The sequence below is a fragment of the Erinaceus europaeus genome, chromosome 22 (genome assembly GCF_950295315.1).
Source record: "Erinaceus europaeus chromosome 22, mEriEur2.1, whole genome shotgun sequence".
NCBI lineage: Eukaryota > Metazoa > Chordata > Mammalia > Eulipotyphla > Erinaceidae > Erinaceus > Erinaceus europaeus.
The window spans coordinates 10,111,043-10,133,534 of NC_080183.1; the positions used below are offsets into that span (position 1 = coordinate 10,111,043).

At 38.5% G+C, this 22,492-nt stretch overlaps 1 long non-coding RNA gene across 1 annotated transcript in view; it reads left to right on the forward strand.

Moving 5' to 3' along the window:
* Positions 1-21,687, forward strand: part of LOC132535400 (uncharacterized) — a 201,147-nt gene extending 179,460 nt beyond the window's left edge. The window contains exon 4 of the long non-coding RNA XR_009547177.1: positions 21,666-21,687. This is a non-coding gene — a long non-coding RNA (uncharacterized LOC132535400). The remainder of the gene's footprint in view (positions 1-21,665) is intronic.
* The last annotated feature ends 805 nt before the right edge of the window (positions 21,688-22,492 follow it).

A 22,492-nucleotide genomic window follows, 5' to 3' on the forward strand; every position in this document is an offset into this window, starting at 1 on the left:
GCAGCCAGTGCTGTGACTAAGGTGTTTTATTTCCTTGTTTATATTTAGTGATGGGGAAGGGGAAATTGTACCCTGAGTCACCAGGCCTGGTAAGTGACTTTCTTTCTTTCTTTCTTTCTTTCTTTCTTTCTTTCTTTCTTTCTTTCTTTCTTTCTTTCTTTCTCTCTTTCTCTCTTTCTTCCTTTCTTTCTTCTTTCCTTCCTTTCTCTCTTTCTGTGTGTGCCTTTCTCTTTCTTTCATTATTAACAGTTGTTTTATCGCCTCAGACCCAGAAGCTGTGTTGCTTAGCTGTCACTCTCCCAGTTTAGTGCCCCCTCCCCCCCAGTACAGCCTTTTAGTCCCAGGAAACTCTCCCTCACCCATTTTCTGGCCATCGGCCACACCTGTCTTTCCTCACCTGTAGCTTGGTGAGTTTCCAAAGAAATCCTCTTCATATTTTGTTGAAGTTTTGTGTGATTTTTCTTCCTTTTCCTAACTGATGAGGAGAATGAAATGAAGTTTCTGTTACTTTATAGCCACACACTGGCAACCCCTAGAAATTAATGAAACTTACAATAGCATTAAAAAGATGACTATGAAACACATAGTCTAAAACATTAAGGTCTAAGAGAGTTGTGACTTTACTAATAGTCTCTATTCTCTATCTTGCTTCTATGCTTGTGATAATTCAGAACTTGAAATAATTAAGTTAAAGCTTGAATTATCGAATAAGATGTTTCTGGTAATTTAGATCTTCTCAAAAATTGTCTCTTTATGTCATAATAGTAAAAGTTTGAAGAAATGCTGCAGAAGAAAAAAACAATGTCTGCTGTACAGGTTGAGAAAATCAAACACTTCTGACTGTAATCTTTTAGGTATTTTTTTATTTTTAAAATATTTGGAGGGGCAAGCAGTAGCACAGCAGGTTAAGCACACATGGTGCGAAATGCAAGGACTGTCTTACAAATCCCAGTTCAAGCCCCTGGCTCTACACTTGCAGGGGGGACACTTCACAGGTAGTGAAGCAGGTCTGCAGGTGTCTATCTTTCTCTCCCCCTCTGTCTTCCCCTCCTCTCTACATTTCTCTCTGTCCTATCCAACAACAGCAACAACAGTGGCAGCAATAACAATAATAACAGCACAAGGGCAACAACAAATGGGAAAAATGGCCTTCAGGAGCAGTGGATTCGTCATGCAGGCACCGAGCCCCAGCGATAACCATTAGGAGAGATCATGATACTCCCAGAGTGATACTTAGCATTTATTAGCACATGCTGGGCCCCATTATGGTCAGACTCTAGCATGCACGACTTCATTTAATTTTCTTAACAATTTTGTAAGGACTGTATTCCCATACATAGATAATAATACAAAGCAAGGAGTTCCAAGAGTACCCAGACTGAGAACAGAAATCACCCTGCAGACTTGAAACATGAATAGAAGACCATGTCCTTTATTTCTGCTCTGAGGATACTCAGTCTGGGATGCTGTAGGGAATGGCAGGTATGGCTGATTCCATTGATCTTTGGTCCTTCCCAGAATGACAAAATCTTCCTGGCATAAAATTAAAGAAGAAATAACTGCTACTTCTATGGGGAAATAGATGTGCCCTCTTCTGGTCTCTATTTGTTACCCCAAATTGTCAAGCATTTTTATCTCCTCTATAGTAGAGTAAATGGAAATTTGGATAAGTGAATGGAATATATTCTAGCAATAGACTTCCCATTAAAAAATAACATTGAAAAGAGATATCCAGAAATGTTTGAACAAATATGTTGGCTTCCTCTTCTGAAATATTAAGAGCTTCTAATATGCAAAGGTCAACCCTTTCTCCTTAATGACCCATCATGTATAGGAAGAATGAGATATAACCTTCTAAAATCATTAGCTTTGAGTCAATGTTTCAAAAAAATTGGAATCCATTTATAAGTAATACCTAATTTCACATATCATTAGGACAGGTTTTAAGTTATATATGCTTCTAAATAAATTCATCATTTTAAAACTTCTTAAATACTAGCATGGTTTTTAAAAGTATATAAAGCTTACTTAAGAGCGATTTTAATAAATTTAACCTCATGTAGAAACATCACTTTGCTTTTTCTGTACCATTCTGAGCACATTCTATTTAGTTTATCTTAAATCTTAAATATCTTATAAACAAGAAAGCTTGGTTTGTCCAATGATTTTTAAAATACATATTTGGTTTGAGTTTTGTGAGTAATAAAATTTTTAATTAACAGGTTGAATATTTACTTCTTACTTTAAATCAAAAATAAATGTCTGCATTAATATCTCTTGTTGGGAACATTAGTTTCTTTTGTAAAAACCCAATTAGTTCTACTTTGGGTTAACTTCAAAATAATACAATTAGAGAAATGATCCTCTGTAAAAAGTGGTTTCACAGTTGATTTTCAGATATGACAGGTCTTTATTTAAGAAGTGACTTGAGAAGATAAACTATCATTTTTCTCTTTAAATTTTTTTGAGAATATATACATCTTGCATTGCCTAGATAAAAAGTCCAGTCTTATGAATACAGATAATAAAGATGATCTTGAAACATATTTGCAAGATTGTTTCCTTTCTCATGGTTTTCATAAAGTTCTTTATTTTCCACATGGGCGAGTTTCATACTTGTACTGACCATATGTCCACAATCAGCTGAATATGACTTGGGATAAGAACAGCTTAAAATTGCTTTTGGGTTAGAGGTGTTTTTGTAGCTCAAACGCATTGCCTAATCTTGTCTGTTTGCTTGTTTGCTCACTTGTTTAGAGCCAGAGAGAGGAAGGAGACCACAGCACAGAAAGGTGGAGGTGAGGCTCAGAACTAGTTTTTGGCTTGAGCTCCTTTATACAAAGCCCGGAGGCAAATAATATGCAGCCCAAGACCCCCTGAACCATGAGACCTGGGACAAGGTCTTTGCTTGTGCCTATGGGCTATGAATGAAAAACCATTTAAAAGCGATCTCATGATGTAATATTAGAGTAGGAAATGGTATCTAACCAACCCATCCATCCATTCTACATCTATGAGTTATCATTATGTATGTGGTGGTGAAATAATAAATAGACTAGGCATTTCTGAGTTAACCTGACTAGCCACTAAATGTCCCTTGATGACATTTTTGTGCTAGGAAAAAAAAAATTCTTTATTAAGGGAGTCGGGCTGTAGCGCAGCGGGTTAAGCGCAGGTGGCGCAAAGCACAAGGACCGGCATCAGGATCCCAGTTCGAACCCCGGCTCCCCACCTGCAGGGGAGTCGCTTCACAGGCGGTGAAGCAGGTCTGCAGGTGTCTATCTTTCTCTCCCCCTCTCTGTCTTCCCCTCCTCTCTCCGTTTCTCTCTGTCCTATCCAACAACGACGACAACAACAATAATAACTAAAACAAGGGCAACAAAAGGGAATAAATAAAATAAAATATTAAAACAAAAAAAAAATTCTTTATTAAAAAATGCATAATGTGGAGGTGGGGGTATCCCATCCCTTATCTACCTCACCCCCCACCCCAGATTTCTTTTTATCCCCTTTCAAGACTTTCAAGTTTCTGCCTCTTGCTGCAGGGCAAATCCATTCCATGTTTTCCTGTAAGTGACTTTAGTGTATTCAGTCAGGAGCTCTCTTGGGGAGGTCTTTTTAATTCTTTGTTGCAAGAGTCTATTTCCTGGGTAATTGTCAGGAGGGCTCCTCTCTGAGGAAAACACCCATTGTTTTCCCAGGAGCCTTTGTGGAATTCCAACTCCACAGTACCAGTTCTCAGGCCAGCTCAGCGCATCTTCTTTTGTTTTGCAGGCTGGGAGGCTAATAGTGTTGTTTCCAGACCTGCTGACTTGCTTAGTTGTAGCTGTGTTCTTGAAAATTTGGGGTGAAGACAGTAATACTAGGTCAGCTAGTATCTTGTCACACATTCAGTGTGTGAACAGTTATGTCTGAGAGGACATGGTAATTCTTGTGAGATGTATAAAATATGTAGTAGTAAGATCTGTTATAAGGAGAAGTCAGCTTCAATTTGAACCAGAATCTAATTAACTCCAGGTAAATAATTTCACCTGTTGGCTCTTAGCATTCTCATTTGTGAAAGGGGCATAATACCAATCTTGCAGACCTCTATGGGGAATATTAATTATGCATATATTGCGTTTGTCATAATTTTTAGGCTTGGAACAATATTTAAAACTAACAATTGCAATTGCTATGCTGCTACTATTATTTCTTTTTTTTTTTTCACCTCCAGGGTTATCATTGGGGCTCCTGGCACTAGGAATCCACTGCTCCTGGCAGCCATTTTGTTTCCATTTTATTGGATAGGACAGAGAGAAATTGAGGAAAGGGAGAAAGAGAGCAAAAGAGAAAGACAGACACCTGCAGATCTGCTTCACAACTTGTGAAGCGACCCCCTGCCCTGCAAGTGGGGAGCCAGGGGCTCCAACTATTGTTACCTAATACAACAAATTCAAATTTTGTCTTCACCTACAATTCCAAAGTCCACCAGGTGTAGAAGAAAACGATTTGTTTTTCATAACTAATTTTCTGGTGAAACTGACAAAACTGATATGAAGCTATTTACAGACCTTGCTTGTCCTAATTAGTGTGACCATACCTGTTGAAACGGGCATGGCAATGTGCTTTGCCATGGGTTTTCACCCCAGTCCCTGCTGGGAGAACTATGTAATTGTTGCATAGACAACGTGTCATTATTTTCAAAATCCAGACTATCAAGGAAGAGCAAACAAACACATATTAAAGCACAGCAGTCTCCAGGGGCTTTGTACTCTGAATTTTACACCTCTGTTGGTGCCAGACTCCTGCTATTGTATCTCTTTTCTATCACTTTACTGAAGGCTGCAGCTAAGATGTGTGTGTCCTTTGCTGAAGACCTAATTTCTTAGAAGGTGTAAGTTGTCTGTGTGGTGGAGAGCAATTTCCTCTCTGTCGGTGTATTTCTTGACTACAGGCTCATTCTGCAGAAATTTTATTTGCAAGTTTACTTGGTTGTAGTTGCCAAGCAAACATTAGAATGAGTAATTGTTGGTATGCTTCTGGATTCTGCTTGTGAAGCCTTCTGTTTTTATCATCACATTGGGTTGGCTTTGTGTTGCTTGCCATGTGTTCTGTTTGCATGTCCACTGTTGGCTGGGCACCCCCCTGCCTCTGGGATATTGGTTTGGTCCTCGCTCCCCCTGCCTCCGGGACATTTGGTTTAGTCCTCACCAGGTTCCTGCTTTTTTTCCTTCACCCCGCCCCTATTGTACTTATTTCCTTTGTTCCTGACTCTTCCGCCTTAGGAGGGAGGTAGGAGAGATACAGGACAGAATTGTGTTGTGATTAGGTTGTTGGACTGCATCCCCGCTCATAAATAAAGATTGAACTGCGTTCTCAGCTCAGCCATGAGTCCCTGGTGGTCTCTGTCTCCCGCCCACGAAGCTAATCTGGCAAATAACCTTAGCAGGTTGTTAGCCTCTGCTCATGTTCTGTTTACGCTGACGCCTTTGTCATGATCGGACTGATAACTTCCTTTGTAGTCAGTATGTTGAGGGGAAATTCAGGAGCAGAGGGTCCTGGAGAGCACACTGTTGTTTCCACTAGGTTTGCTGACATGACCTGGGATGCACTATTTACTAGCATGTGTTGTTCTCACTGAGTTTGCACAGGTGGAACAGAGCTTCACCTGGTAGAGGGTTTCTGCTTTGTCTTTTGGCACAATATGAAGGGGGTGGGGCTTACTCCAGTGGACCAATGAAAAGTGGGCCCCAATGTGAAAGCCTGACCAAAGGGGGGGTCTCGGTTTTTGGTTACTGATCTTGGGTTGATAGCCTGGGGTTTGGGGCCCAAAAATCCTCGGGAAATCTGATTCCTTTTCTCAGTTTTGCTTTGCACTTTTAATAAGGAATTTAGAAATCATACACCCAAGAGTATGTCATTTGAAATTATTTTTATCAGAGCAAAAGGGCATCTTCCTGACCCTACAGTTTCCTCAACAAGGACGCTAATACTTCACAGAAACCTAATAGAACAACAGTACTAGGAAGAGTGAAGAGTGACACAAAAGCTTCAAATAGAAATGTCCCTGACAGTCACATTTAGGCTAAAATAAGAGATGCTTCATTTTTTATAGCTTTGGGTTAACTTTTCTCTGCCTGGGATGGGGGAAAGTACACTCGATTTTGTCAGTCTTCATCATCCTGCTACTTCAGTGTCAGAAGGGATCCAATCACCAGAATCTTACATAGTCTCTTATTTAGCGGTTGAAACAATGACTGAATAAATGGATTAATAGTTTCCTTGGTGCAATAAGTAAATTGGGGTGTGCATAGCTGTTCAGCACAGCTTTTTAGTGTTTTTGTTTGTTTGGTTTTGTTTTTTAAGTGACAGAATGAGAGGGAGAAAGTAGAACATTTCTTATTCTGCCAGTAGTGCTGGGTGATATCATTTTGGGCTGGTCATGGTAGTGGAACACACAAAGGGTAAGTCAACAGGAGCTGGGTGGTGGTGTACCAAGTAAAGCATACATGTTAGGGCAAGGGTCAAGCGCCTGGTCCCCACTTACAAAGGGAAGCTTCAGAGGTAGTGGAGAAGTGCTGATCCCCCACCCCCCCGCCTCAGCCCTCTACCAACTAAATAAATATGAGGAAATCAGTGGCCTCTGGGATATAGTGGTAGAGTAGAGCTGACATTGAGTCCCAGAAATAACACTAGTGGGGGGGGGGGAATAAAAGAAAACAGTAAGCCAATAGACAAAGGATAATGTTACAGGGAAGTGAGCTTATCAAAGAGGGTTCATCACCAAGGGAGGTGGGGAACAAGTAGGTGAAGAAGTAGCTGTGACAGGTTAGGCTGTAGCTCATAGCTTATATGCAGTCATTGGGTCTGCTGAATAGGCAGAAATTTTCTTAATTTAGGCGGACCACATTCTTTGGGGCTTACTCAGTAGACCACTTCTTCCTGCCTTAACTTAATTGATTTCTTGGCATAGAGACTGAGATGTTATATTTTAAAAATATATTTTATTTTTTATTTATTGGATAGAGACACAATGAAATTGAGAGAGGATGGAGAGATAGAGAGGGAGAGAGACAGAGAGACACCTGCAACCCTGCCTCACCACTCGTGGAGCTTTCCCCTTGCAGGTGGGGATCTGGGTCTTGAACCCAGGTAACATGAGTGCCCAACTAGGTGTGCAACTGCCTGGCCTCTGAGTTTCTTTATATATTAGTGTTCTTAATCAAGCTGTTGCCTGGGCTGGAAATAGGAACCCTCTTTATCAAAACTTTCTTTTTAATATATTTTTAATTTTTAATCTGCTGCATTTATTTATTGGCACCAGGGTTATTACTGGGGCTCAGTGTCCATAGTAGGAATACATGTCTTTTGGCAACTATTTTTCATTTTCTCGCCCTCCCCCCTTTCTTTTCTTTCTACTTTATGGGATAAGACAGAGAATTTGAGTAGGAGGGGGACTGAGGAGGGGCACCTGCAGACCTGCCTCACAGCTCCAGAAGCTTTGCCCCCTTGCAGATGGGGAGCTGGGGCTCCAACCGGAGTCTTTGCTCATTCAAAATTCTTAAGCAAAGTGGCTTGGGACTACGGTTCTCCTCCTGTCTTCCTCCATTATCCTAAGGAGATCAAAGTCTTGTGGATCAGGTTTCCTGACTCAGAGCAGGTGGCTCCAGATGCTTATGCCTTCTTCAGTAAGGCAGAAGCTGTATTTATCAACCTCTGCGACAGCACTGGAGAGCAAGCCCAGGGGCCTCAGTGACTCAAGATGCAGTTACTTCCCTAGCATATCCTGTGTCTCCATACACCAATCCAGAGGTCTCCTCTGTCTCAACACAGACACTGAAGAGTGAGAAAATCTAGAGGTCAGTATAGATTCTGGTTTAATAAACCCCTATCATTTCTTTATGGGGAAGCTGAGTTCAGTTTTCACAGGGACTCAGACAATGGCTACAATTGAAGAGAAGGTTGGAAGAACACAATATACCTCTTGCTTATAAGATCTAGTTCAGAAAACTACAAAAAAAAAAAAAAAGTGAAAAGCCTATTAGACTCCATTCAATAAGTTTTCACGTCAAGTGATCTGCATCGAATAACCTGACACGACAATGAGCAGCAGATGCTTGTCCAAGTGTGTGTGGGGCTCTGTGTAAGCTTGGTAGAGCTTAGGGAAAACTCCCCCCATCCTTGGATGGAGGTCTGAGAAGATACCCCCTTGTTAGTCTCTCTCAACTGAGATGAGCAAAGGGGAAAACCAGTCTCTCAGGCTTAGTTCTTCCCTTTCGGACTCTCAAGCCCACAGAAACCTCACTGCCTCTCCCCATTAACTGCAGGCCACATGGCTGCCTGCCTTAAGGTTCATTTAAAGTTCACATAATCACCCAGATTTCACACAATCACCTCACTTTTGATCACTAGAGAAAGCATCAAACACCTCCTTGACTTCAGTCAGTGAAACTCCAAACGTTATTTCCTTATAGCCTTCTGATATCTATCAAGCTTGTCTATCTTCTCTCTACCTCACCCTGCTGGTTTAACCCCTATGTTTCTCTCAAATACCTTTGGACAATTAAGTTGCTTGCATCATGGAGAATAATTGTCTTGACCTTTATATATCTCATCAATTCCTGTCATACCAGCCCCCTACCATAGGGGCAAGCTGACCTTAAAGAAACCTGTAATTTCTGACATGTTTGAAATATATTCTTTGTCTGAATTCCTATTTAAACCCAAGTCTGTCTGCCATTAAATTAGAGTGTTTCAATTCTCCCCAGTGTCACTTGCCTGAATCGTGTCCTCTCTTGAGCGAGCAAGGGAGAACCGGTCAGTTTGCCTTCCTTGCTGGACTTCACCTCATGTGAGCGCCAGCACAAGTGGTGAAACATTATCAATGTGTTACATTATCGAGTGTTTGCCGCTCTATTTTGTTCATTTCAAATCATTTCAGAAAGAATTATAACTTTTGGAACTTAATTTACATTCCTCTTGAGAAACTGTTTCTAAGTAAATTTAGATACCCGGATAACACCTGCAGAGTTATTTGTTTATTATTTGTTTCTTATAGCTTGTTTAATTCTCATTGTGTCTCATGTTGATTTTTTTTTTAAACAGGTGTGAGATTACCATACCTTGGTTGCAAGGTATAACTAATTAATTAAACTTCTTGCAAGCTGAGAGTCAAAATAAAAGGTTCCCCAAATGGAAGTCATAGAAATTGAATCTCCCCTGTATCTTTTCTCAAAATTTCAAATATGTCTTCAGCAATGCTATTAAAAGAATCAGAAAGGAAATCAGTATGCCTGGAGAGCAACCGTAGGATAATGTTAAGGATAAGAGAACTTAGGAAATAACAGTTGCATTGAAGGACATTTCTACACTATTTTCTTGAAATTGCAACCATGAAATAATTTTCCTTTGAAAGCTGATATCTCATCTCACTCTCCATGAATCATATGATCTCTCCAGGGCAGAGTATTTGCTTGAGTGTATAACTTCCATTCTGTTAAAAGACTGTCTTCCATGTAAAGATGCACTAAGGTAGTAGTTTCACAGACAGGTTGAGTATTGAGAGCAGGTAAGTGGTTACCATGAGGTCAGAGCAATAACCTCAGAAAGATGATTCCAATGAGCACAGGACTTGCATACAAGAGGCCTACTTTGGATTTCCTGCTACCATTTGTGTTGGAGAGCTTCTTTGCTCTCTCTCATGATATAAACTCTCTCTTATGAGTAAATAAATCACAAATAAAATGAGCTTCTTGTGCTGACTAGGCATATCTACTCACCCATTTAAAACTTAGTCTTCAAAGGAGACCCATACAGTTATCATAGGACCTAGCACTTCTACTTCTGGGTATATACTTACAGGAATCATAGACAGGGCACACAGGAGTACTTGTCTATGAATGTGCATAGTGATGTTTATGCACAGTAGCTTAGACACAAGTATCCTATGAATGGAGGTGTAAGAAAAATCTTATCTAGTCAAATAAGGGAAGTCTTTTTTGGCGCTAAACCCTTGAGATATTGCCATCAGTAAAATAACTCACAAAAGGGCAAATTAGGAGTTGTCACAACATGACTTTCCTCTAGTTGTCAAACAGGAAGTAGAATACAGGAAGTGGGGAGGGAGTTACAAATTTCTTTGTAATAATGGCAGTTTTGAAATAGATGGTTTGACAAGTGCATTTAGTAGAATGTACTTTACATCATAGAATCATGCATTTGGAAATTATTAAAATGATAAAGCTGATATAGCCTATAGTTTACTATAATTAAAACATATACACTTAGAAGTGTCCGATTACCCAAAGAAGTGGTTCTTCACAAGAGATGTTTGGATTCTCCAAGACTCTAGCTAGATAGATGTAGGAAATGATAGATTGGAGAGATGATGCCACTGTGGGTTTGTTTTTTTTTCTTTCTGTTAAACTGTGGAGTCTTTACAATAGCCTTAATTTTGATTTAGTGTTGTTGCTTGTATTATAGAAACTGAACTGGTTATTACTGAACATGCCTAATAGACATACATATTATTTGTATTTTTGTGATTGGTTTAGTCCTCCTCACAGAAACTCACTCTTAAGGGTTGACTGTTTAAAACGTACTTTTACAAAATTTCAAGAATCAAACACCTTTCATCATAGTAGTTTTATTTTATTTTTTTTGCATGTTATTGAATAAGACAGAACTTGAGAGAGGAAGGGGAATAAGAGAGGGAGAGAGACACAGAGACACCTGCAGACCTGATTCACCACTTGTGAAGCGACTCCCCTGCAGGTGAGGAGGCTGGGTTCAAACTGGGATCCTTGCGTGAATCCTACAGCTTCCTACTATGTGCTCTTAACCCAGTGTGCTACCACCCAGCACCAGCATAGTAGTTATACGAAGGTGTTCTTCCAAAAATAATACTGAGAATGCAACACTTTTGAAAGTCCAAGGGTATACCTAATGCTGAACTAGGATGTCCTTCGAATAATAGGTCTCTGACACTATCATTTTCTTAAGAAAGCCAAATTCAGATTGTGAAGAACATTTTCTGAATTCACCTGATCTGACTGTTATGTCTCCCCTACTGGCAGAACTCAATTATAACTCCATTTATAATCCATTTGCTGCCAGTATCACCCCTGTAGTATCTACCCTTCTGTGTAAAAAAAAAAAGTTATAAGTAAGTTTCTATTAGGAAAGTGAAATGGAGATACATGTATTAGTCTATTTTATCACTTTAAAAGAAGCATAAAAAATCTCAGAAAATTACGGTGTGCACATTATCCCTGTATTTCAAACCTCTGAGCTGGTCTTATAACATTGACTTGGCAATATCAATTGTTTATGGCATAGTAAATGGAGCTAGGCATATATTTAAAAAACACATCTTAATAATTTTGAAACTTTCTTTATTAACTACAAACTCCTTTTCTTAAGCAATAGAATTTTAAAGCTAGAAGGAATCTTAGATCGTCAAGTTCATGGTGTATTTCAGTGTCTCATCAAATATCTTTATCTCAATTGCTTTATCTTTATCTCTGGCATTTTGTCAATCCTGTAAGGAAACTGCTCCTGCCTCTGTTAGTTATCTTCATTCTCTTAGTGCACAGAATCCACAGTGGTGACCTCAGTCTCAAATGCCTTCAGTGATCAGCTGTGGCACAAAGGACAAAGCAAAGGAAACTGGCCACATTCTGTGGTTCCAAAAGGGGGTGTCAGCCACTAATCAGTGCTCCCAGGGGATTCTGGGAAATACAACATCCAGCTCCCAACTTGCCAGATTTTTTTCTTTTTGAAGAGACATTAGACATTTTAGGCTTTTGATTTAAACACTCTCAAATAAAATTGACAGCTGTCGCCAAAGATTGTGTGAGATAAATGAAATGGATTACAAGATTCTTATAGTAAAAATAAATAAATAAATTAGAAAGGCTCTTTGGTGGGCATTTGGGGGGTGTTTAAAATTGACAGATTTATTAGATTCTTCAAAACCACAGTAGTGGAATAGGTGAAGGTGTGAAAGACTTAAAATCCCAAGTTCTGACACACACTTTCTGCCATCAATCCATTCTCCAGCCACCATCTTTAAGAAGCACAAATTCGGGGTGGGGGGGAGGCAGATGAGCTGGGAGAGCAGGAGACCATGACAAGTGGGCCAAGAGACCCCAGAGGGCAGAAAGGCCAAGAGAGCTGTTTCCACCAGACCTACGTCTTTAGTCCTCACAAGTCCTTCCTTGTAAGATTACTTCCAATACTAGTGACATCAGCCATATTTAATGATGTCTGCTAACTATGGTCACACAGCCCAACCTTCCTCTTTGTTTACTGGCCTAATATATCATGTATTCCCAACTGTTCTGGTTTCTGCTTTTGCACTGGAACCCATGTGAGATGTGCCAGTGTCTCTGGAAATAGTAACCAGTTGCTCCATATCAAGTGAGTTCAGGAAGATGGGTTTGTACTGGCTGGACACTTAGTAAATATTCCCCGGGTTCTTCTGAAACCACAGAAAGTAAAAATGGAAATGAAAACATGATATTTGCTTACCACAGGGTAGAAAGTTTCCTCTACTTTGCTTCTTTAGTGTTGTGCCAATTTTAGGCACAATAATGTTCATTTTGCTTTAAATATTTATTTCTTTTCCTGCTGCACTTTCTCGCCTGCTTGAGTCCACTACTCTTGATGGATTTTCTTTTTTCTTTTTTCTTTCAGCCTCAGGTAGAAACAAAGAGGAAGAGAAAGTGAAAGGTGCCATGTCACAGCACCACACCACCAGCTTGGCCAAGTGCACAGTGATCCCTTAGTTTACGAGACTCATATAAAAGTCTGCTGCCTGTTGAAGTTGGTGACTTCAATTAATTAACATGTATTCTGAATAATACAAAAGGTATATCATTCTGGATTCTAGAGGGAGAAGTATGAAAGGCTTCCTCTTTCAACATGTTCAAAACTTTCTGTGAGGCAAATGTATTTCAGTATGCTATTTTCTTTGACATTTGCTTTTCTCAGTCTTTGATTTCTATCTGATATTCATTGCCCCGGCAGTTTATTTTTTCTGTGTAGATTCTGTCTTGAGCATAGGTGCTTTATTGTTTTATCTACCCATAACAACCCTGAGGTTAGAATCTATTTTTTAATAGTGGAGTTGCATATTCTTTTCTTACAAATGCTGGGGAGCAGTGACATGAGTATAAACGACTACCACCCAGACAAGGACAAGAAGATTCTGCTGAGGGAGCTCTGATCATACTTCCTGGCATCTTCTTAATCTCCAGGAACACTGTGACCTCAGCCCAGGGAGGAACAACTTGCCAGCAGACTTTCTCAAAGTTCTTTTTTATTTTTTCTCCCTGGAATTAGCGGAGCACTTGGAATAACGTGGGTGCTTTGTATAAAACTTATGGAGACAATTATGATTTGTGTGCCCACACCCTTTGAGAACTTCTAAGTGCCTGTGGTTAAAACTAGAAAACTTGTTGGTCAGGAATTGCTTTATTTAAGAAAAGAGTAAGTGAGTGCAGAGTGAGTGGCTTATGTATTCCTGAACCAGCAAATGCATTATTCATATGTTCACAAGTTCATGTAAAGCAAAGGCAGCCTAATGGAGATGTATATCAGGGTTTCCTTTCTGACTTTACAATTCATTAATCCTTGGATTTATCATCCAAAGGGAGTGGAAATCGCATTCTCTGCACTTTATTATGAAGACTCAGTGAACAACAGGTAAGGACACACTCCAAGGACCCATCATGGCTCTTGGAGTAGGTGGTATGTCAGTGATGGGATTAATGGTATAGCCAGTGATAGCTCCTTGATTTTTCTATGAGGCATAAGAAGAAAATGTGGACAGTGGAAATTCTCTGATCATTATTGAATGTTTTAAGTAAATAATTGTAAGACATGAGTTGGGATTAGTTTTCTAGGCCAATCCTGGTCTCTTCAATGAATCATTTTTTTGAACCTCTGCTTCCCTTAAGTAGATGTCTCTCTACCATGAATTCATCAACTCAGTGTGGCTTTTTCTGCTGGGGATTTTCTCAGCTGATCCTGTGGTTTTCTGTTTGTTTTCCTACATCCCCTGTGGCAAAGAAGGCATTGGACATTGGTGGTAAAATAAATATAAATGGGTGAACAAGTTAGTAAATGAATAAGCTATTCAGCTTCAGTCATTGGGGCTACACTGAGTGAATTATTAGCTTTGGGAAACAAAACAAAAACAAAAACAAAAACAGTCATTGCATCCTGGAAGGTGGCTTGGTAACATAGCATAGAATTTTCTTGCAGAAGGTGAATTTGATCCCTGACACCAAGTACATTAGAGTAATTTTCTGGTTCTCTCTCTCTCTTGCTGATGAATTACTTTTTCTTTTTTCAAGAGAAAAAACAAAATAACTGAAGTTTCATGCTGTGGTCAACCTTTTTTTTTTTTTTAGTATTATTTTTCTTTTTTCTGAATTTTTGCTATCTGTTAGCTTTTTCTTTCATGTCGCAAGAGAAATTTCCTGGGCTGGGGAGACAGCATAGTGGTTACACAAATACTTTCCTGCCTGAAACTCTGAGGTCCTGGGTTTAATATCCAGTGCCACCATAAGCCATAGCTGAGCAATGCCCTGGTCTCTTTCTCTCTTACTAAAATGAAATAAATGAAATATTTAAAAAGAGAAGTTTCCCAGCTTGCTGAATTAAAGGTGAATGTCAGTGCCCTGTATGCCATCAAAATTACTCTTACTGACAAAGTCCAGAGCTGGCTTTTATATAACTCTTAACGGACACATAGAAAACTTCGATGTAGACGATGTAGACTGTACTACTAAGTATTGTCAGGCATGCTTTACGGTTTGAAAAGAAGAAAACTTTTAATTCTTTACAAATCGGGCAGCTTAAGAGTTCAGCTTTGTATTCAGTGACTGGCATAGAGAGAATTCATTTTCAGTTTCTTGTTAAAAGCCATCTGTCTAATGGCTAGTTCTCTGAGTCAGTAGAAAGTATCTTTTATCCGAAAGCTTCTTTTCAACTTTAGAAGTGTCTGAAGATTGAGCTTTCCAGAGGTGGATCAAATATAGAAATACAGGGCATCAGAAACATCAAGAAAATCTGTGTAATAATCTATTGCAGTTATCTGCAACAGCAGCATAATGTGTGACTTCTGAACCTGGAAACAAAATTGGTTTTTTTTGTGTAAAATGGTTGCTCTAAGAGCACAAAATATATTGATATATCTAAAATATTTAATATTAATAATAAATCAGTGTTTGTTAGTAATTAATTATTAATGATAAATAATTAAATGAAACTAAATAATACCAATAATAAATAATGCCAATGTCTACATATAACATAATTTAATCATCAACTTGAACCTGTAGGAATAACTTTTCTCTTTTCTGTAGCTGTCACAACTAAAGCCTTAGAGTGTTTATTAGATTTCACATATTGAATCACTGTCTTTCTAACTTTTAAGGCTGTGTTTTATGCCTAAGCTTAACAAGCTTAAAGATAATAATGCAGCCTGACATTTAAATTTTTGAAAAATTCATTTTTAGTGCCAAATGGCAAATGGATACATTGAAATGCCTCACCGACTTTAAAATCATCTTAAGAAAAGTTTAAGTGAGGCTTAAAAGCATCCTGTTCTCTAAGTTCTGAAACTTTTTCAGTGTCTGTCTTTTTTCTTTTGTTAAGTAGGATACTTTCATTTTCTGGGGTTGCTTGTCTGTTACATACCTTTAGTACTGCTGTGAAAATAGTCCAATAGGACAGAGTTCCATTCACACTCAGTACTCAGACCTAATTACTGGGCCTTAGACACCACAGAAGAGATCTTCCCATGAATAAACTATTCACTTGGAAAGGGACCAGGAGCAATTGCTGACCAGCTGAAACATGGCCTCTGTATTTCTGCTATCTTTATTGTGATTGCCTTATTTTTTTCATGTTCCATTGTCAAATACTTGCAAAACCACAGTTGTGACTCATTCACCCATTCTATAGGAGAGAGAGAAAGAAGAGAGGGAGGAAGAGATACTACAGTGTCACTCGGCCAACCCATGGGCCTCATCGATGGTTCTTGGGGTCTAACCCAGGCCTCAGGCCTAGAAAGAATTTATAGGAAAGTCATGCTCATTCCACTCTAATAATAGCACTCAGTAGGTGCTATTAATTCATTTTTAAACTCTAACGGTATTGTGTTTAGAATAATTCATTCAGAAGTCTTAAATAGTATTGAATTCATTTGGGCTTGTATAATAGGCAAATGTATTAACTTCACGGGATCATCTGAAGAAAAAAAAGTAGGTGTTTGATCTTTATTGTGATTGAACTGAATGTCAGAGATCTTAAATTCTGCTTCAAAAATCTATGTAACAATGATACCAGAGGACTCAAGAAAAGACATTCCTGAAGACATTAAAATTTTAGCCATCTTCTTAAGTACACAAATGACATTTCCATTTTTTTTTTCCAACTTCAGCAGAAGTTGTTGGAAAAGGAAACTGTCTTTGATTCCCAGGTATGCACGACACATTATATTTGGATTAGACACAGTTGTTTTATAATATTTGATTTCTAATCGGATAATAAATACCCATGCAAAGTGTCTTAACAAAGGACTTGTAAAGCTCATATATGATATATTTTACCTCTCTCTCTATATAATTTTTTTTTCTGCCTCCAGGGTTATCACTGGGTGAGCGCTCAGTGCCTGCACTAGGAATCTATTGCTCTGGGGGCCATTTTCCCATTGTTGTGTTGCTGTTATTATTATTGTTGTTGTTGTTGCTGCTGCTGGATAGGACAGAGAGAAATAGAGAGAGGAGAATGAAAGAAGCCATAGCACCAAATCTCCCTTCCATGCTGTATGGACCAGGTACAAGTGGGTCATCTTTGCAGTGTTAAGAAGGTTAAAAGTTCACAAACCTAGAATGATATATGTTTTTTAATTTCAATGAGAAAACTATGAACTCAAATGATATTTCGGGTATTATTCATTTTAATTATATACACAGGGAGACTTATACAAAGAAATAAATTTTTATTAGGATTTTTCACATCTTTTTTAAAAATATTTATTTATTCCCTTTTGTTGCCCTTGCTTTTTATTGTTGTAGTTATTATTGTTATTGATGCCATCATTGTTGGATAGGACAGAGAGAAATAGAGAGAGGAGGGGAAGACAGAGAGGGGTAGAGAAAGACAGACACCTGGAGACCTGCTTCACTGCCTGTGAGGCGACTCCCCTGGAGGTGGGGAACTGGGGGGCTCGAACTGGCATCCTTAGGTCGGTCCTTGTGCTTTGTGCGACGTGTGCTTAACCTGCTGCACTACCGCCCAACTCCCAACTTTTTTTTTTTTTTAGGAGGTATGGTCCTGTGTTAAGTCACTTTGTGGTTTGAATGAATTAAAAATATAATTTCAATAGGAACTTATACTCCAAATTTATTTAAAAAAAAACAGAGAAATTGTAAATGAATTTAAAAAATTGTGACTTCAGTGACAAAAGTGTTTTTGTCCCCCTTGCACCAGTCACTGAAGTCACAATTTTTTTAATTCATTCACAATTTCTACATAACCAAGCTGGCTCCACTGGGACACAGGACACACACACACACACACACACACACACACACACACACACACACACACACTTGTTTCCTTGATAGGTTTGGGCATTATTATATATTTTTTCCCCCTAAGAGCCCAAGTAACAATTCTGTGCATAGGCTCCAAGGTATTATTTTCCTAAGAAACCAACAAAGAGACAGTGCGATCAGTTCATGCTCTAACAGGAAGAACTTCATTTCTTCTCCTACCTGTCTTTATTTTCCACGGATTGACTGCACTGAGGAGAGTAGCAGCTCTTTGTTGTAACTCATGTTCTCTGCCTGGCTGCAGATTGTTCTGGTCCCCAGCTGGAGATAAGAATTGTGTCAGGAAACATACAGTTGACTCTCAAGTGTGGCCTGCCACTGGCTAAGTGCAACTTTGCATCCCCTTGTGGAGCTAGGATCAGCATGGTACAAAGCTGTACATAGCATGTTAGAGCATTTATAGAGAATTACAGCTATTTGTGGCTGGTCCATTTAAGTTCAAACTCAAAGTGTTTCCTCTTTAACTTCTGGTCTTGTAATTGGCAAAATTCAGCTTGGTTTTGATTAATTACCTTCTCCTAGAAATTAATTGATTATTCTGATTTACTTTTATTTTCACTTACTGGTTAATGGACAGGGTGGTGGCGGTGGTAGAAATCATATATTTTTAACATTATTTATTGAAACATTTTACCTATAGAGAGAAATCAAAGAAGAGTCCACACACTTATTCAACATTACTTTAAATAGGCTATATATTTTTTTCAGACTGTGTTAGTAGCATGATTTATGCCTCCATTTAAACCTAAGAGATATTTTCAGTAAATGCTAGTAAAAATTGGTTTTACCTAAGTTCATTTTCTTGTTTACTTACAGCAGAACTGAAATCTCATATAGAGGCCCTATTGACATTTCAAGGCTTCTTCACCCATGTTGTTCACACTTTTTTGGTTTACTGAGTTTTATATTAAACCTAATCTTTTGATCTTTTTGTTTAGCATCTTAAAGTTATTGAACTGAAAAATCTGGAATCTTCGCATTCCGTAATTAGCTGTTACAAAGCTTTGATACCCAGCAGAGCAGAATTTAACTGTGGAAAAGAGATTTATTAAAGTTTAATGAATGATTTGTAGCTGCATTTCCCGTTGGAAACATGTTTGCAGCCCCCAAGCTTGGAAACATCATCTCTTTCTGAGCTAAGTTTTGATGCTATTTCTCAGAGAATAATCATGATCAAAATAGTGGTGTGTTTTTTTGTTGTGCTTTCTAATATGTTTCATTTGTGAATCTTCAAGGCATTTATGAATACTAGTTACAATTTCAGTGTTTTATTTTTAGCTTTGTCAAGTTGTATCATCTAAAAAAGTCAGGGAGAATTGAACTGATTATTTTCTGAATTAACTGAGGGAGAAATCTTATGAATAATATTTAGAAAAATGAATAACTAAAATCAGTTGTTGGTCATCTTTGACTTCAACCTGTGTTTATAGAGTATATAAAATGTTTACCTTAATAATGTCATCAGGTGCCCCATGAATTAACCCATAAGAATACTTTCGCTTTCATGGTGCATAAATTTAACAGATTTAGCAGGGAAAACAATAATAAGACAAAACCAAAACCAGGATACACAACTGAATCTGAGTTTCAGAAAAGTTTTTAGCTTTGTCTAACAGTTGAGTTTATTTTTTAACTCATTTGGATCACAAGATGACCTGCTATTTGGTCAAGTCTAATTTCTGGTTGTATCTGAGAGGGTTTTTGGCAAAGATTAGCTTTTGCTTTTCTAGATGAGCAAAATAGGATACAGAGAATTTTTTTTTATCTTGTCCATCGAGGGCTTGACTAGGATAAGAAAGTGGCAGATGGAGGACTGACATTTTAATATTTAATTGGACAGAACTTGAAGGTACCAAGCTGAGTAAGAGAAGGACCAATACCAAATGATTTCACTTGTAGTATTGGCATTTTCTAGTGGCAGAGCTTGGACATGGATGTTGCAGATGCGGTCTGGAAGCCTGACTCTTCAGTCCTGGACTGGAATTGATGCCCTTAACAATGTAGCTTGGGAGTCTGGCGGTAGCGCAGCGGGTTAATCTCAAGTGTCGCAAAGAGCAAGGACCGGCGTAAGGATACCGGTTCGAGGCCCCGGTTCCCCACCTGCAGGGGAGTCGCTTCACAGGCAATGAAGCAGGTCTGCAGGTGTCTATCTTTCTCTCCCTTTCTCTGTATACCCCTCCTCTCTCCATTTCTCTCTGTCCTATCCAACAGCAATGCCAATAACAACAATAATAACTACAATAAAACAACAAGGGCAATAAAAGGGAATAAATAAATAAATATATATTTTTTAAAAAACTAGTTCACAGGCCTTCAAAATATCCCTGAGGCTTTTCCAAGTTTCTAGCTTGCAGATGGCAGACCATAGTACTTCTTAGCCTCATAGTAATATGGAAGAAGGCCTCACAATAAATCTTCCTTATATAAGAATCTATGTATGTATATTGAACATATTTCATTATCACTCTCTCTGTGTTTAATCATATAGGACACAGGATGTATGAAGGTATGTATGTATGTATGTTTGTATGTATGTATGTATTTATCCTCTTATTACCAAAGGTCTTGAACTCTGGTTCTTACCTGCTTCAAAGAGGAAGCAAGACATTTAGATCACAATGTATCATTAATAACTCAGCACATAATAGTTTTATGCATATTTTTGTTTAATGTCACTTTAACTATATGTAGGTGTTTTTTTTTGTCCTCTCTTTTTTTTTTTTTTTTTGTCACTGCTCCTGGCTGACCCTTTTAGATAGAGAAAAGCAAAGATAGAGATAAAAAGGAAAAGATACCACAACACAGAAGCTTCCTTCAATGTGCTGAGGACCTGACTTGAGCATGGATTACATGGTTGACAATGCAGGCATACTATCCAGGGGAGCTATTTGCTAAACAACTCATAACGTATCTTGTTGAATCAACACTGAACTGATGGTTAAACTGTTGTGAATAGTCTACAAGGAGGCTTATCCAACTCTCATATTAACTTTGTAAGACACATCCTCAACCTTATACTGGGAAGCAATTGCTGACAAGTCAGAACTACTCTTGGGAATCATTTGAAGCAAAGAAACTCCCACCAAAGAGTTAGAGGTGCAAACATGTGGCATCAAGTAGGCAACAGAAAGAATAGACTAAGAGCTGAAACTAGAAGGGAGGACATCCTTGCGTTCAGTCAGTTGGGCAGACTAACAAAACTCCTTTGTTATGCCATCACTAATCTGTGAATGACCTTGGACATGTCACAGATACTGACTAGGGATTACAAATAAGTCTCAGTGCTTAGGCAAATTTAAAACTATGAAATCCATAAATAATGTGACTCAATACAAAATGATATGTTGCTTCTGATAACAAATTATAAATAGAAGGGTGCTTTTTCTTTTCTTTTTTCTTTAGAATAGATTCTTGTAGTTACTAGACTAAAGTTAGGCTTTGGAATTAGTAGGTGAAGCAAATATATATAGATTTTAAAAAGCATGAGACATATTAAAATAAAAAGACAGTGTATGAAGTGCTCTAAACATTTACAAATATATCCCCCAAATATTTAAGTATTCCTGAAAAAATGCAGTTAAAATCTGCTAGTACTACATATTTAAGTATTCCTGAAAAAATGCAGTTAAAATCTGCTTGTACTACAAGTAGAAGAGAATTTGCAAACTGGACTTAAAAGCCAGAGAGCAAACTAAGAATATGAACTGATAACTTGAAGAACATAAAATAATTTTTTTAGAAACTGGGCTGGGAGGTAGCACATCTGGTTAAGCTCAAGTGACACAAAGCGCAAGGACCAGAGTGATGGGGGTTCGCTTTGCCAGCAGTGAGGCAGGTCTGCAGGTGTCTCTCTTTCTCTCCTCCTTTCTGTCTTCCCTTCCTCTCTTGATTTCTCTCTGTCCTATCCAACAACAACTATAAGAACAATAACAATCACAAGGGCAACAGAAGGGCAACAAAAAATTTTGAAAAAGTGGCCACAGGAGCTGTGGATTCATAGTGCAGACAATGAGCCCCAGTGATTACCCTAGAAACAAACAGAAGTAGAAGAAGAAGAAGAAGAAGAAGGAGGAGGAGGAGGAGGAGGAGGAGGAGGAGCAGGAGCAGGAGCAGGAGCAGGAGGAGGAGAAGAAGAAGGAGGAGGAGGAAGAGGAGGAGGAGAAGAAGGAGGAGGAAAAGGAGGAGGGGGAGAAGAAGGAGAAGAAAGAGGAGGAGGAGAAGAAGGAGAAGGAGAAGAAGAAGAAGAAGAAGAAGAAGAAGAAGAAGAAGAAGAAGAAGAAGAAGAAGAAGAAGAAGAAGAAGACAGAAAAGAAAAGAAAAAGAAAAAGAAAAAGTCTCAATGTCTCCCATGAGTCAAACTGGAATTAAAATCATAATCTTGATATGATTAGAAAACAAACACTAAACTTACTGGAAAACATACAAACTGAACTATATGCCACTATTGAAACAGAGTGGGGAAAAGTATGCATATAGATAAAATAAAATAAGTTCTGTGTTTGAAATCTGCAGACCAAGGAAGGGGAAGTTATTAAAATGGCTATAATGTCAGAGGGAAAGACAGATTTTATTTTTGTACTGTTAACTAAGGAACCAACCACTATTTGTAGTGGAAAGTAATTCCCCCCCCCCGAAAAAAATACCAACATTACCAAAAGAACTTCCCAAGATTTCAGGAGCTAACACTCAGATTATTAATAATTTGTGAAGTATCACCTGAAACGTTTGCTTTTCATTCTATTTGACTAGGTGAAAAGAGGAATAAAGATTTCACCTCTTTTCCTCAACTCCATCTTTCCAGGATCTGCCAGAGTGCCTAGGACTTAATAACCACCCAACAAAGTAGTTGGGCTTCTTCATTACTACAGTTTGTATCGGCT